This window comes from Grampus griseus (assembly GCF_964374135.1).
Source record: "Grampus griseus genome assembly, chromosome: 8".
In the NCBI taxonomy this organism is placed as follows: Eukaryota; Metazoa; Chordata; class Mammalia; order Artiodactyla; family Delphinidae; genus Grampus; species Grampus griseus.
Window position 1 is genome coordinate 26,276,907 of NC_139002.1, and position 17,698 is coordinate 26,294,604.

The following is a 17,698-nucleotide window of genomic DNA, read 5'->3' on the forward strand; positions in this document are numbered from 1 at the left end:
ATATACTTAAGTATAAAAATAGACTACAAAAGCTCTTAAACTCATTTATGTTTGTTATTTTAGTTTAGTTTTGGATTTTTTTTTAATTGGTGCTAAAACCAAATAGAAATAGAAGGTCCCTTTGGATCAATGATCTTTTTTAAATATAATTTTATTCAATAGTTTTTAGAAATGTTTTATTTTGATATAATTTTAAACTTAGAGGAAAGTTGCAAGATTAGTTCAAAAGCTTCCATATTCTTTTACCAAGATTCACCAATTTGTTAAAAATTTACCCCATTTGCTTTATTATGCGCTCTCTCTCTCTCATGCGTACACACATACACACACACACACACACACCACTTAAGAGTTAGTAGCAGACACCATGTCCCTTTACCACTAAATACTTCACTGTGTACTTCCTTAGAACAAGAATGCTCCTTTACAAAAACACAGTAAAATCATAAAGATGAGGAAATTTAACACTGGTACAATACTATTACCTAAAACACAGTCCAAATTCAAGTTTTCCTTACTGTCCCAACAATATTCTTTATAGCTACTTTTTTTTTTCTAGTCCAGGATCCAATAAAGGATCATATATTGCATTTGTTTGTCTTGTGTCTTTCGTTTTCCCTCCTCTAGAACAATTCCTCAGTCTTTCTTTGTCTTTCAAACAATATTTCTCAGATACTTACCCTTCCAGACACTCTTCCTTGTTGGTGTGGTTACAAAAGATTGAACATAGCACCTAACCACTTGGTACCTACAGTCAAGTCGAAGAGAAAGATATATAGACCAATAGGAAGCACATCATGAAAATATAAGCTGGAGTCTCCCCATTTTTATCAGCTCAAAACCATTGCTTTCTTTATCTTTTTTCTATCTCCCATTTGGGAACAGGAAAATAATTCTATAGTCAGAATCATCATTGGTAAAAGTTATTTATAAAATAACTTTTAATTCAAGGAGTTATCTGAAGTAATATAGAGTACTATACAACAGTATGCAGTAAAATCGTATACATACACAAACATGCACACACAGAGGTTTGTGGGGGAGGGAAGTGTTTTTTTCTTTTTTTTAAGAAATAGGCATGTTTCTTCTAAATGGAAGATGTGTTACAATTTCCATTTATTTTCAGAAATAGAGAAAAATTGGACATGGTGAAATGAACTGTGCTTCCTTTCTGAAGTTGGAGAAGCTATATTCAAATCTAACCTCAATCATTTATTAGCTAAGTGATCTTAGGAAAGTCACTTAAAATCTGGGCCTTAATTACTTCACTGTAAAATCAGATAACAATAGTTAACTATAGACTTTAACGAGTAACAAAAGAACATATGTGAAAATTTTTCATAAAAAGTAAAGCACTGTAATATATATATACATGTATATATGCATGTACACATATATATGTGCGTCTATAGATGTAGTGATATATATAGGTGGATGTGTGTATGTACATGCATGTGAGGACAGACAGAGAATGACAGTGAGAGAAAGCTTAAGGATGTATTTGATTTGAATTTTTTTCCTGACAGGGTCCTCCCTCTCACCACTTAGAAGAGTACTGAATCCCAAATTTCTCAGTTTGAGTGTGGGCCTCCCACTTTTCTTGGGATGGCTGTCTTCCAGTGGCCACATACAAGCAGCATTGCATTCTGTCCACTGAGTACAGAAGTTCTATTCCTCCTGTCACGTGGCCTTTCCATGAGCTTCTAAACTGGCAGTGTTAAGAGGACAGAGATTATGCCTGGGATTATCCCTTTCCCTTACTCACTGTCAAGTCTCTAGAATCAACACAGTCCTGGGTACACAGAGGGTACCCAACAAATATTTGTGGAATGGTGAACACCAGCTGAGACTTTTTCCAGCCCAAAATACTATGACACAGCATCACTGGCTCCTTCTAGAGGTATTTGCTACTCAAACAACAGTGGGGAAACCAGAACTTACATCAACCTCCTCCATATTAGGATAAATGATGTTTAAAAAGAAAAAGTTCATTCCTGGAACTCTGAATCAGCATAAACACTATAGTCATGTACAAATCCTATTAGAATTGTGTAAATGAATTAAAAATGATTATCATTAACGTATTAATTATTTAAGCCCATCCCCACTCTCTTTTACATTCCATTGCCTTATTTTTCTTCATAGCACATCACTCTGAAGTTATCATTTTTGTTATTTATGGGTTTTTTGTTGTTGTTGTTTGCCTCTCCACTTTCTGTTTTTCTCCCTGCTAGTTACCAGCACCTAGAACAATACTGAAAGAGGTAGCTACTCAATAAATATTTGTATTGATGGAAAAAGTACTTGAAAATTGTTTCTTTAATGAGGTAAACATTTTCTATATTATTATATACACATATCACTGGATTAATAAACCTTTTCCTGTAGTTAGTACAAAAATAAACTTTAGCTCAGCTAAAGCCCTGGTGATCATTTAAAACAAACTAAGGAAGTTTACAGATTTGCAACAAGGTAGAGTCTCTTGATTACTAATTCTGCCATCTAAAAAATTAAGCTTAAATATAGCACAAAAGCAGAAAACTAATGACAAATTAAAGGAAGCAAACTTCTAAATGCTTGGCAGATTTGCATCTTCCTTTTTATTAATATGAAGGATTGAGTATCCAAATAATGAAAAAGAAAGGGTATGAAAACAAAAACAAAGGTAAATAAAAAACAGTCCTAAATACTAAAAGTGAATGAAGAGGAAAAAGAGGTGTCAGAATGTTGTAGGAAGTACAAAGAATCAGGAAAAACAGAACAAAAAGTAGAAAAAAGATAACAATCAGGTATTTTCAGTCAAAATTTTTTTATGCACTAATCACTCAGTGGAGTAACTCACAAAAATCAGGCTCATTTGTCACCGCTATGCTTGATCTCTGGCTGAAATTCCTCTTGATCTCTTGTTTTATGAAAGGTCACAGACAAGTAAAAACTTCCCTTTCCCAGAGCAGCTGCAAACTCACTCTATTGCCCACTCTATTTATATTTCCCCACCTAGGCTAAGTTTGTCCTCTGGTGATTAATGGGATTTCTGGTCCAAGTAGTGGTGGAGAGAAAAATGTTACTAAAGCCAGCATTTTACTAAAACTATGTGTGACCCACTCTTTCTGACATTCGCTGAAGAACAACCTACCATACATCTGTGCAAAGTTAATGACATAGGATGAAGAAAGTGAGGGACTGACCCAGAACTAGTATGCCCTCTTATGCAAAGACAGGAGAAAATCAGAAAAAAATATGATGTCATAAATGTGTGGTACAGACAGTGGCAGTCTAAGCCAGCATTCCTCAGCATTAAGGAGACTTGGCAAAGAGATAAAGAGATGGGGGACGGGGGGGAGGGGGAAGGCATCACTAGAGCACATGGCGTCTAGCAGGAGGCATTAAACCTGCAGCCAGAAGACAAAGGGCAATGAGTGGAAGCAGGGCTCCAGTTCCTGTTTAGAGATCAGAAGCAGAACTAAAAGTCCTGAAAAGAAACAGAATAAGTGAAAAGAACTGAGTGGTGTACAAGGAAGCAACCCCCTCTCAGAAATAAGACAGAGAGATAAACCCAGATTCTAGAACCTCTAGTACCAGAAAGTATAACTTGGTACTAAATTCTCTAAGAACTAGAGCTTACTAGGCATCCTTGCCAAAGAGCAGGGTTAGCCTTGGAGTTAAGGTGTCAAGTTATGGCTGCATGCCAGAACTATCAGGGGAGCTTTTTGTTCTTCCAGTTTTATTGAGATATAATTGACACACAGCACTGTATAAGCTTAAGGTGTACAGCATAATAATTTGACTTACATACATCATGAAATGATTATCACAATAAGTTTAGTGAACATCCATTATCTCACACAGATACAAAATTAAAGATACAGAGAAAAGAAATTTTTCCTTGTGATGAGAATTCTTTCATGTATAACATATAGCAGTATTAATTATAATGATCATGTTGTACATTACATCCCTAGTACTTATTTATCTTATAACTAGAAATATGTACTTTTTTACCATCTTCATCCAACTCACTCTCCTACAAACCCCCGCCTCTGGTCTGATCCACAAATCTGATCTTTTTTTCCTATGAGTTTGAGTTAGAAGTATAATTGACCTACAACACTATGTTAGTTTCTGTTATGCAAGATAGTGATTCAATATTTCTATATATTTCAAAATGATCACTGCATTAAATCTAGCTATGATATGTCACCGAACATAGGAATTACATAGTTATTAACTATATTCCCCACACTGTATATTTCATACCTATGACACATCTATTTTGTAACTAGAAGTTTGTACCTCTCAATCTCCCTCATCTATTTCTTTCCTCCCCACACCATCTCTGGCAACCATCTGTTAGTTCTTTGTATCTATAACTCTGTTTTTATTTTATGTTTGTTTGTTTTGTTTTTCAGATTCCACATATAAGTAATATCATACATTATTTATCTTTCTCTGTCGGACTCATTTCACTTAGCATAATATCCCTAGGTCCAACCGTGTTATTGGAAATGGCAAGATTTCATTCTTCTTTATGGCTGAGTGATAGTCCACTGTGTGTGTGTGTGTGTGTGTGTGTGTGTGTGTGTGTGTGTGTGTGTGTGTGTGTGTATCTTGCATCTTTATTCATCTATTGATGGACAATACTATCGTGGAGAATACTTCAATAAATATAGGGGTGCATATATATTTTTAATATATTTTTAAGTACTGTTTTTTTTTTCCTTTGGATATATTTTTTCTTTGGATATATTGCTGAATCATACAGTAGTTCTGTTTTTAATTTTTTGAGGACTCTCCATACTGTTTTCCATAGTGGCCACAAGAGTTTACATTCCCAACAACAGAGAACAAGGGTTCCCTTTCCTCCATATCCTCAGCAACAATTGTTATTTGTTTTCTATTTGAGAATAGCCATTTTGACAGGTGTGAGGTGATATCTCATTGTTGTTTGGATTTGCATTTCCCTGATGATGATAGTGACGTTGAGCATCTTTTCATGTGCCAGTTGGCCATCTATATGTCTTCTTTGGAAAAATGCCTATATATATCCTCTGCCCATTTTTAATGTTTGTTTGTTTGATGTTGAATTGTATAAGTTCTTTGCATATTTTGGATTTTAACCCCTTATCAGATATATCATTTGCAAAGATCTTTTCCCATTCAGTACATGGCTTTTTTGTTTTGTTGATAGTTTCCTTTGCTGTGAAAATGCTTTTTGTTTGATGTAGCCCCATTTATTTATTTATGCTTTTGTTTCCCTTGCCTAAGGAGACATATCCAAAAAAATATTAAGACTGATGTCAAAGCACATACTGCCTATGTTTTCTTCTAGAAGTTTTATGTTTTCAAGCCTTAAATTTTAGTCTTTACTACATTTTGAGTTGACTTTTGTGCACAGTATGAGAGAGTAGTCCAGTTTGATTTTTTGAACATAGTTGTCCAGTTTTCCCAACACCAGTTATTAAAGAGGCTGTCTTTTTCTCATTGTATATTTTTGCCTCCTTTGTCATAGATTAATTGCTCATGTAAGTGTGGGTGCATTTCTGGGCTGTCTATTATGTTCCATTGATCTATGTATCTGCTTTGTGCAAGTACCATACTGCTTTGATGACTGTAGCTTTGTAGTATAGTTTGAAATCAGGGAGTGAGTATGATACCTATAGCTTTGTTCTTTCTCAAGTTTGTTTTGGCTATTCTGGGTCTTTTGTGTTGTTATACAAAATTTTTATTTATTTGTTTCCATTTGCATGGAATACCTTTTGCTATACTCTTGCATTCAGTGTGTTCTTTAGCTCTGAAATGAGTCTCTTATAGGCAGCATATTGATAAGCCTTGTTTTTTATCCATTCAGCCACTCTGTCTTTTAATTGTATCATTTAGTCCATTTACATTTGAAATAGTATTGATAGGTATGTAGTTACTGCATTTGGTTAATTGTTTTGGGGTTGTTTTTATAGTTATTTTTCCTTTCTTTCATCTTCTTTTGTTCACTTCCCTTGTGATTTGATGACTATCTTTAATATTATATTTGGATTCCTTTCTCCTTTTTGTGTGTATTTATTATAGATTTTTGGCTTGTGGTTACCATGAAACAGATAGACAAACAGAAAGACAGATAGATAGATAGATAGATAGATAGATAGATAGATAGATAGATAGACAGACAGATAGATAGGGATATATGATAGGTAGATAGATAGAAAGACAGATAGATAGATAGGGATAGATGATAGATAAGTAGATAGATAAACAGATAGATGATAGATAAATAAATAGATGATAGATAGATAGACAGATAGGGATAGATGATAGATAGATAGACAGATAGACAGGGATAGATGATAGATAAATAGATAGATAGATAGATAGATAGTTGATAGATGATAGATAGATAATTCTAGGTTGTTGATCTCTTAAGTCCATTTTAACAGCCCTGCATTTTTACTCTCCACTACCACATCTACTGTTTTGGACAGCATATTTTACATCATTTCATTTTGTTTATCTCTTAACCACTTATTGTGGATATAGATGATTTTACTCCTTTTGTCTTTTAACCTTCCTACTAGCTTTATACATGGTTGATTTACTACCTTTATGTATATTTGCCTTTACCAATTAGATTTGTCCTTTTGTAATTTTCATGTTTCTAGTTGTGGCCTTTTCTTTTCCTTTTGTTTGTTTGACTGTTTGTTTTTTCTGGCACACAGAATTTTAATAACCCTTGTAATACCCCACACACCTTCTTAGAAAATGCCAAGTATGTTAACAAAACTCCTTACTGTACAGGAAGATAATAACATTTGGCTTCTTCATGTGGCCACACTCCTTCGTTACTGGACGATGACACTGGTCAGAGTGCCACCCAGATTTTCCCAGTGTGGGAAATCCCTATCTGTGACAATAAATATATAAATTCTGCTTGCTGTAACACCTGGTTTGTGTAGGTTCCATTTGCCCTATTGGTCACAAATGAGCTGTTGAGACCATTTCTGACCCCAAATAAATAAAGTCCATTAACAAGTTGTAGCATGATGAGAGGGCCTCATGTAGAGAACTTGGGCCCCTTTTTCTGAGTATTATCTGCAGTCACCTGAATCAGAAGCCAACGAAGGGGTTCATCCAGAGCAGCAAGGGGGAGCCTCCCAAAGACTGACTTCATCCCTTCCCACTGCAGCCTCTGCTCCCACTCAGGCTTCTTACTCTTCAGCCTCTCAACCTCCGTTTCATCATTGCATACGGAGTGGATCTGAGTGCCAAACATCACTGCAGTGAAACTGAAAAACAGCAGACCCTCAAGGCACAGGAAGATCAACAGAATTACAGTGACTACAGATGAACAATCACTGCATTCAGTCCACTGCTCTTGGATGCAGGGGATGAACTGCAGCCCTCAGAGCACAAGTGTGTGCATGAACGCCAGCACGAAGTACATAGTGAAGAGCACAAAAAAATCTCTGATTCTTTTCTCCAACACAATTGTTCAGCCATGGCAGGGATGATCCATTTTTCAAATACATCTTTTGCAAATACTGCAGTTGTGGGTGTGCTCAGGCTTGATACAGCAGCACTTGGGGTACTTGTAGATCACTTCTTCTGCAAACTCTTCAGTTTGCAGGCTTCAGCTACAAACTCTCCATGTATTCTTTAATAGCATTGCCTTTAGGTACTGCTCCAGGGCCGGTGAGCATAGTCCTCAGATAAGATGACAGGGCAAGCATCACCAGGCAGATAAAAACGACCCTGTTGACCACAGAGTACCAGAAGTCTTTAGAAGGCAGCAGCACAACTAACATCACCATGAAGTCCAAGTACATAACCAGAAGCCACATCATGATGGTGCAGATCATGCCACTGCTGTCACAGATGAACTATAGGAGGATGAAAAGTCGTAGTTGTCATTTTCAGTCAGGAGAGGATGATGTTTGACATCCCAGAGCCAGTGTCCTGATGATGGCATGGTTTCCCTCACAATTTATTTCTAAACATTTCTTGTGCCTTTTCTTCAGAATCTTAAGGTGCATACTGTCCCATGTGATAGAATGCGAGGCCCAGGTGGGGTCGCCCAGCACCTTGACTCCTCCTGGCCTGCGGCAGCGGCAACATCAACTGCAGCAGTGGAGGCTGGGACACATTGTACAGCAGTGCTCATGTTCAGGCCAGAGCCGCCCACAGCTCCACTCAACTGGTTCCCACGGGCTAGTGAGAGGGAGGCTGCCACCGAGCACACACGTGAGAGCCAGAACCCACCCTGGAGAGCTGGCCTTTTCTTTTTTATGTAGAGAAGTCCTTTTAACATTTCTTGTAAGGCTGATTTGATGGTGCTGAATTATTTTAGCTTTTGCTTATCTGTAAAACATTTGATCTCTCCATTAAATCTGAATGAAAGCCTTGACAGGTGGAGTATTCTTGGTTGGAGGTGTTTCTCTTTCATCCCTTTGAATATATCAAGTCACTCCTTTCTGGCCTGCAGAGTTTCTGTGGAAAAGTTAGATGATTTCCTTATGAGAGTTCCCTTACACCTAACATTTTGCTTTTCCCTTGATGCTTTTAATATTCTCTCATCTTTAATTTTTGCCATTTTAACATTTTAACTTTTTGGAACACACCGAGACACACTGTAATTAAAATGTTCTTTTTGCCTAACTTGCTGTAACCCTTTTTGGGTTGATCCAGTTTAGGATACTCCGTGCTTCCTGGGCCTGGATATTTCCTTTCTCAGGTTAGGGAAATTTTCAGCCATTATGTCTTCAAATATGTTCTCTGACTCTTTCCCTCTCTCTTCTCTTTATGGGACCCCTATAATGCAAATAATACTATTGATGTAGTCCCAGAAATCTCTCAAACTTCCTTATTTCTTTGTATTCTTTTTTTCTTTTTTCTGTTCAGCTTCAGTGATTTCTACTACTCTGTCTTCCAGCTCGCTGATCTGTTCCTCTGTATCGCCTAATCTATTCTTGATTCCTTCTAGTGTATTTTTTATTTCAGTTATTGTATTCTGCAGCTCTGCTTGGTTCTTTATATTTTCTAACTCTGTTATAAACTTCTAACTTCTCACTCTGTTCATCCAGTCTTCTCCAGAATTCTTTGAGCATCTTTACAATCATAACCTTGAAATCTTTATCAGGTAGATTGCTTATCTTCACTCCACTTAGTTCCTCTTCTGAGGTTTTATCTTATTCTTTCATTTGGAACATACTCCTCTCTTGCCTTATTTTGCCTAAATTGCTGTTCTTATTTCTGTGTATTTGGTAGGTTGTTACATTTCCTGACCTTGAAGAAGTGACCTTTTGTAGGAGAAGTCCTACGCATTCCAGCAGTGCACTCCTTCCTGGTCACCAGAGCTATAGGTTCTAGGGTATCCCCTATGTTGGCTGCATAGGTCCTTCTGTTGTAGCAGGCTGACTGCTATGGGCAAGTCTGGTAGGCATGGCTAGCCCTCAGTTGGGTTGTTTGTCAGGCCCTGCCTTGTACAGAGGCTGCTGGCCACTGGCAGGTGTGGCTGGGTCACAAGGTGACTGGCCGCAGAGCCCCAGATGGTCCCAGGGCTGGTGCTGGTCAACTGGTGGGCTGAGCCACATCTGGCAAGGGTGGTTGTGGGGACGGGGTTCCAAGATATAGTGTCAGCCTGCTGACAGGTGGGGCTGATCCCTGACACAGCTGACTGTAGGGTCCATGGAGCCCAAAGCTGGTGTCAGCCCACTGGTGATTGATTACTTTAGGGTTAGTGTCAGTGCACTGGTATGCAGGGGCAGGTCTTGGGCCCATTAGTGGACAGGGTCCCAGGGTGGCTGTGGGTACAGGGAGTCTGGGGTTGAGTTCCTGTCAAGGTAGCTACTTAGCTTGAGGGTCCCAGTACTGGCACTAACAGGCTAGTGGGCAAGGCCAGTTCCCAGTGCTAATAATCTATAGGAAGGATTCCAAAATGGCACTTGCCAGCACCAGTGTCCTCATGGTAGAATAAGCTCCCCAAAATGGCTGACGTCAGTATGTCCCCAGGGTGAGTTCCAGTTTCCTCTTGCCTCTTTAGGAGACTCCCCAAGATCAGCAGGTGTGTCTGACCCAGGCTCCTTTCAAATAACTGCTTCTGCCCTGGGTCGCAGAGCAGGTGAGATTTTGTGTGCACCATTTAAGAGTGGAGTCTCTATTTCCCACAGCCTTGTGTGTCTTCTGAAAGTAAGCCCAGCTGGCCTTCAAAGCCAAACATTCTGAGACTTGTCTTCCTGGTACAGGACCCCCAAGACTGGGGAGTCCAATGTAGGGCTTGGACCCCTCAGTCTTTGGGAAGAAACTTTACAATTGTAATTATCCTCCCATTTGTGGGTCACCCACTAAGGGGTATGGGTCTTGTCTATACTGCATCTTAGCCCCTACTGCCCATCATGTTGTGGTTCCTTCTTTACATCTTTAATTGTACAAGATCTTTTCTACTAGTCTCTTGTCTTTCTTATCAATAGTGCTCATTAAATGGTTGTAATTTTGGTGTGCCCATGGAAGGAGGAAAGCTCAGGATCTCGGTCATTCCCCCTGGGGAACTTATCTTTAACATACAAGTTTTCAGTCCCCATTCTAGATATGATGAATCAGAATATTTGGATACAGTGTTTACAAGCCTGTTTTTAAAAATTTCTCCAGATGATCCTACTGTACAATCACTAGTGGAATCTACTCTTCTAGAGTCTGGAGTAGAAACAATTACTTCTGGGATTAGAATTCAAAGCAATAATACAAAAGATATCTCTCTAGGAAGGGCAAAAGCATAAATTCATAAATGTTAAAATAAATATACATATATTCAGAGTTGGATTTTCTTCCTTTTTTCCTCGTGTAGCTCTGGAAAATGTTCAATCTGACCAGTATGTATGAGTCAGGAATTATTTCAGCATCCTTGCTTATGAATATCACACGTGTTTTTTCTTCAACTGGTTGCTATATGTGCTCCACTGGTTTCTTTTCACGTCTATCAAAAACACTCCACTTACATCAAATAACATTCTATCTCATACCATCAATGATTCATCTCTTCTGTGGGGACTCACAGCTGGTGGTTCTGACTCCTCTTTTCTACATGGGAAGTGAAGCTCAATCCTTCATATCTCCAATCATTCTCTATCTCCCAACAATCTACTCCAACCAAGTCTGGACCACAACAATGGGGAATAAGAATATAGAAGCTGGGCTTCCCTGGTGGTGCAGTGCTTGAGAGTCTGCCTGCGGATGCAGGGGACACGGGTTCGTGCCCCAATCTGGGAAGATCCCACATGCCGCGGAGCGGCTTGGCCACTGAGCCATGGCCGCTGAGCCTGCGCGTCTGGAGCCTGTGCTCCGCAACAGGAGGGGCCACAGCAGTGAGAGGCCCGCATACCGCAAAAAAAAAAAAAAGAAGAATATAGAAGCTGCCCACAAATGCTACAATAAAATTCACATGTATCACAGGGAAAAATTCTGACTAATATTTCCAAATCTACATCTCCTTTCTTCACAAAGGAAAATTACCATTTCTTATTGTAAAGTTAAGATCAGACTTGGTTGAAAAGCAGGATAGGCCAGGAATTGGAAGTTTGGGCTCAATCATACTACATTTGAAATGAATCTCTTATCTCACTTTAACTACCTACCATTATGGGTAACAGAAGTAGGGAAAGAGAACTCCAAAACACCTATAAAAATCATCCACAATACATAATCATAGCTCCCCAAATGGAAAATAAAACATATGAGAATTTTTAACAGAACAGGCTCATAAAAAACAAATACAAAGATCCATATTTTTGTTTTTGAAAATAAACTGTGAGATAATAAAGGGAATACATCATATAACAAGCCTTAATTTGAATAACATCTTTATTCTGACTCATAAAGTTCTGTTCATCAAATTAATTTAAATAAATGGTGATAGAAATGCTGTCAAAACACTTAAAATTGACTGAACATCTAAACCCAAAGTTAATAAGAATGAAAACTCATCTAGCATAGAACCTAGGATATTTGAATTTAACTCTAATCTTACTTAAAATTTTCATTAATTTTCAAGATAATTAACTAGTTATTAAAATTTATAGCCCAGTCAAAGTTAGAGATTTGTAGCAAAGAGCAATAAAATCAGAGAATATAAAGGACCAAAAAACAAAAAGTAGACCTAAGATAAAAATAATTAATTTAATGAATAAAAGGCATAAAATAAAAAGGGAAAAGAGAGGGGAGGAGAGAAGGTGGTGTGTTCATTTGAGCTAAAAGATTCAAAAGGAGTGAACACAAACATATGGTATTTAAATTTAAAAAGTAAATATGCCAAATCACTATGAATTTGTTCCAAGAGATGGTAAAAAAATGACCTATGAGTTTCACATAGGAAGTGGTATGGGCCCACATCATCTTTCTCACATAGTAAGGAAAGAATAAACTTCTTGCTAACTGAGAGAAAAAACAAAAATTATTCTTTGGTAATAGAAGCAGTAGAGAGGTCAATAAGTATTGCAGCAGACTCTTACATCACAGCCTCATAGTCTTCCTGCCTTCCCCACAAGCCCATGTAAAAAGGCTGACCTAACTGTGCTTTCATTTCTTCTAAGTCACAGGTAATTTTTCCATGTTAGGAATTTTGCAGATATTAAGTGGAAATTATACTGTTTCCTGAGAAAAGAGCAATGGGAGATTGTTTAAGAGGCTTACAAAACCTGCTTATGAAAATGAACTGAGTAAAAGAAGGTTTCGTTAAGCGAGTTTGACTCACTGGCCATTGATAGTGTTGAAAGGAATTCAAACCACATTAATCTGAAGATGAGGGGAGCATAAGCATATTAACAAAGACTGATATTTTGAACATCTTCAATAAATAGGATAAGTTATATCACTTAGAAGTTATACCTAAACACATAAAATATTTCATTTTCTACTATATAACAGTGGCTGACTCCATTCCAGGGGCTTATTTTTACCAAATCAAAGAGAAATATTCTGCCTGTTAGCACCATGGATAATTTCTGGTATGATTTTTAATCATACCAGAAATAATTTTTTAAACAGTTTCTAAATCAGTCATAAAATCTTGGAAAAGCACTCATAATGACAAAACAGGAAAACAATATTCTTAACTATAGTTTGTATATGTTGAAATTATAAGGAGATAGCAGGTGCTGTTTTTGTTTATTAAAACTTCAAGGGAAAAGGCACATCTATTAGAATGACTAAAATCAAAACAATCTGACAAACCAGTTTCTGGAGAGAATGAGGAATAAGTGATAACAGCCATTTTGGAAGACATTTTGGTAGTTTCTTACAAAGCTAAACAAAGTGCAGCAATCACACTCCTAGGTGCTTACCTAACTGATTCAAAAACATGTCTACATAAAAATCTGCAGGTGTATGTTTATAGCAGTTTTATCCATAATCACCAAAAACAGAAGTAACCAGCTGTCTTTCAATAGGTGAATGGATAAGCAAACTGTAGTACATTATTATGATGGAATACTATTCAGAGAGAAAAAAGGAATGAGCTATCAAACCACACAAAAATATGTACTAAACCTAAATGCACACTGCTAAGCAAAAAAACAAACAAAAAAAACAGAAAAAGTGTGAAAAAGCTACATGCTATTATAATTCCACTTATATAACATTCTGGAAAAGGCAAAGCTATAGAGTGTCAAACAGATTAGTATTTTCTAGGGATTTGTTGGGGGAAAAGAGGTAGGGTTAAAAAGGTGAAGTACAGAGGAATTTTAAGGCAGTAAAAGTATTTCATATGATATTATAATGGTGGATACATGACACTATGCACTTATCAAACTCATAGAATTATACAGCACAAAAAGTGAACTTTACAGTATACAAATTTTAAATATATATAGAAAAAAATTTATATATGTATTTGTATATAAATATATTTATATATATACATATGTATATCCCAGAAATGGAATGTAAGATCCCAGAATGGAATGAATTAGCTATCAAGTCACACAAAGAATATAACTGTATTACAAACTTTTTTACAAGTGCAAAAAAAAACTTCACTGAAGGTAGTAGAGTAGAAAGGTGCTGACCTAAATAACCTTGGAAATGAGTGGAGTCTGTAAAACTTCATACATAAATCCATACTCTGAAATTGCACACAAACACTGTACTCTAGTTGATAAAAATCATTTCCCATAGGAGCATGTAATAACAATTCTGAAACAACTATACTCCTACACTGCAATTGAACAATTATGTAGCCAATGGCTAAACAGAACAAAGTTTCTCACTGCTGGAGTAGGAGGTTACAGTAAGCAAGGGGGAAAGGTCAGAATGATCCATACGATAATGGGTTAGAGTTGAAGACATCAGTATGAACTCATATTTAGCATAATACATAAATACAGAAATATTTATAGACAGGCATATATATATATAGCAGTTAATATACACATATATATTTCCTTGCTCTGTCAACTGAGAGAGCCTAGAAGCAGCAACACCCCAATAGCAATGAGTACACCGAGTACCCAGATTTTGGTTTCCAACACCATTCTCCAACAAAAGGAATCAGGACTCCATTGAGACTCCTTTAAGAAATGACTTTGAGAAATGACTGAGGCAGAAAATATACAAGATGAGTCTGGAGCATCTTATAATACAAGATAGTAGGGAAGTGCTCAAAACACACACACAATAATGATGGACATATGTCAAAGTACACAGCAGACAACTGAAAGCAAGCTGACTAGTACTCTTCAAAACCATCAAGGTCATCAAATACAAGGAAAGACTGAAAAACTGTCACAGCCAAGAGGAGTCTAAGGAGACCTAACAACTAAATGTAATATATCCTGAGTGGGATGCTGGAACAGAAAAAGGACAGGTAACAACTAAAGATATCTAAATAAAGCTTGAAATTTAGTTAATAATAATGTATCAATACTGGTTCATTAATTGGGACCAAAGTACCATATTACTGTAAGCTGTCAATAATAGGGGAAATAGGTGTGGAATGTATGAGAACCTTCTACTATCTTCACACCTTTTCTGTAAATCTGAAACTATACTAAAATTAAAAGTTTATTTTTTAAAAACTTAAAGGGAAAAGAAAAGTAAAAACCTACCTACTAAAAAATTCAGAAAAGAGAACAACAGGCAGTCTGAAGAATTTAGGATGTGAGAGGTTGCTCTCCCACATAAAGAAGAGGTCCAGGACAGAAAGCTGCTAGTGATAGGGCAATAACACATTAGATATAGACAAAGAAGATCAAAAAAATAAGAAAGAAAAACTGTCATGTTTTTTCAGTAAAGAAGAGAAGCTTAGTGTGGAGAAATTTAGCAGGATAAATGGGAAAAGGCTTGTTATAAGATTCAGAAGAAAATGCTCCCAAGAGAAAAAAATATCTAGGGGAGTAAAGAAAGCCCTCTACATTTCTTCTCAATATACTTGTATCTTCTAAAGCTGGTCTGCATAATTTAAGGATCAGTTTTTATTTAAATGTTTTATAATTTTACACATATTGGAGGCAGTGAGACACTCAGCAGTCTCATTCCTTTTCAGGCCTACCTACTACATCTAATCACTTCAGAAAAAAGTATTCAAGCAGAGAGTAGAAAAAAGAAGTTATTTTTAATTTACATAGAATAACTACTCAATTCTCTACTAGGAATTATTAAATTCCTAAATTTAATAATTTAGGCATTATTAAATTCCTATTTAATAATTTTATAATTATTAAATTCCTAAATTTAATAATGCCTAAATTATTAAATTCCTAAATGAGATACTTTGACAATATTCCTAAGCTTAACCATTAAAAAAAAATCAATGGCATTATAAATACAGCCTTTTGCAAGGTTTGTGCTAGGCCAATGACATCTAACATATTAAATTAAGCCACCAAATCAGCTTGAAATCTTGTGGCCAACAGAACTGGCATAGGGTTTACTACAGCATAACTATGAAACCATGTTTGTGTCATGAGCCAAACACTGTCACCCTTAATTTGCACTGTCAACATCTGAAATCTGAAAAAAAAATCTAACCTGTAAATGATTCAAATTACAAGGAAACTGCATTCTCCTTAATACCAATGATAAATAACCAAACTTTTTTGATACTATCCTTATGCAAGCAAGTTTCCCTAGTACACTTTCAAGTAGTAATGAACTAAGTAAAATGCAATACAATGACAACTTTCATAATTCAGAGAACTAGAAAGACTTGTGTAATTAGCATTGGAGGTGTGATGTAAAGTCAGTCTTAGTCCAATGGCCCTTGAAGGCAGCATGAAGCAGGGAAAGGTTTGGAGTCAGACTGACCTGGTTTTAAATCCTGCTTTTGTGGCTTGTCAGCACTGACAAAGGAACTTAACAAGTTACTGTATCAAAATATGTTTCTTCATCTATAAAAGGGAGAATATTGACCTCCCAGTTCTGATGCAAACATTATTTTGTGAATATTCAATAATAGGAGCAAACACTTCAGCATTTGTTATTTATCAGGCTGCTGTAAGTACTTTATATAAATTAACTTATTTAATCTTCCTAACAACTCTAGAAGGTATGCAATTATATTATCCCCATTTTACAAATGAGAAATATCTAGTATGGAAAAATTAAGTAACTTATTCCAGTTCATACAGTGAGTAAGTATGTTTTCATAACTAAGTAATCTGGCTCTAGTTTTTGCTCTAAATTACTACATTATAATATCATTATTAAATCAGTTAATAAATCAGTTCCCTTCCAGCCACCCTAACTCCAATTCATCTCATTAAAATACTGACACTATTTACTTTTAATTTACTTTTAATGAAAGAGAAAACTGATCCGTTACCAAGTTACAGTAATAAGAACTATATTGAACTATGTTAAATATCCTATGATAAACCATAATGGAAAAGAATGTTAAAAAAAGAATATACATATATGTATAACTGAATCACTTTGCTGTACAGCAGTAATTAACACAACATTGTAACTCAACTATACTTCAATAAAAAAATAAATAAAACACCATTTGTCTCCCCCAAAATAGAACTATATTGGCAGAATTTATTTATTGCTATCAATATTAATTCATCTATAAAAATAAGTGGTTTTTGTACCAACTAGTTCTCCAATATGCTAAATATGTTAAATATATTCTAATTCACTAAACAATTACATGTTTTAGAGTTATTCTAAGGAAACCCTCAGGTAACCTTAACCCTAAAGTAAGGCTAACTAACTCTTCACAGTTTTATGGCCAATTACAAGGCTGTCAAGTGCACATTCAAAATCACAATAAAAGCAGAAAAGTACATACAAGTCAACATGTAAGCAATAAACTATTGCTTATATAAAAACAAGTGGCAACAAAAAGTTCCATACCAGCTAATGATTCTGGAATCAGTGGCACTTTATAGGGAGCTCAGGTTACACAGTATTTCACAAAAATATTGTGAGGTATATGCACCAAAGGTCATCCACTCCATTCTCCTCACTAGCATTTTCCCAACAAATAATCCTATGAAAACATTACTCTGACACTGACTTTAAATGCTGACTTTCTGGAGACAATAAAGCCCCACTCTAACAGAAGACCTTTAAAACAGAAAAAAACTTTAATGAATATTTTTTCACAATTCATGTCCTTCACCAATTATTTTGAGAGAAAATGCACTTTAGCCAAGGCAGTATAAAACTATACTTTGTTAATAGTAAATAACTGACGCTTATTAAAATAGTAAACCTCTGT

The 17,698-nt window shown here is 36.2% G+C and overlaps 1 protein-coding gene and 1 pseudogene across 2 annotated transcripts in view; both read right to left on the reverse strand.

Moving 5' to 3' along the window:
- The window catches only part of GUCY1A2 (guanylate cyclase 1 soluble subunit alpha 2), a gene marked incomplete at both ends in the record, with an annotated part of 429,067 nt that overhangs the window by 367,778 nt on the left and 43,591 nt on the right, over window positions 1-17,698 (reverse strand). The gene's annotated exons all lie outside the window — the stretch shown is intronic.
- On the reverse strand, window positions 7,096-7,957 carry LOC309826549 (palmitoyltransferase ZDHHC7-like; annotated as a pseudogene). Its single transcript has one exon. The product of its transcript is annotated as a palmitoyltransferase ZDHHC7-like (transcript).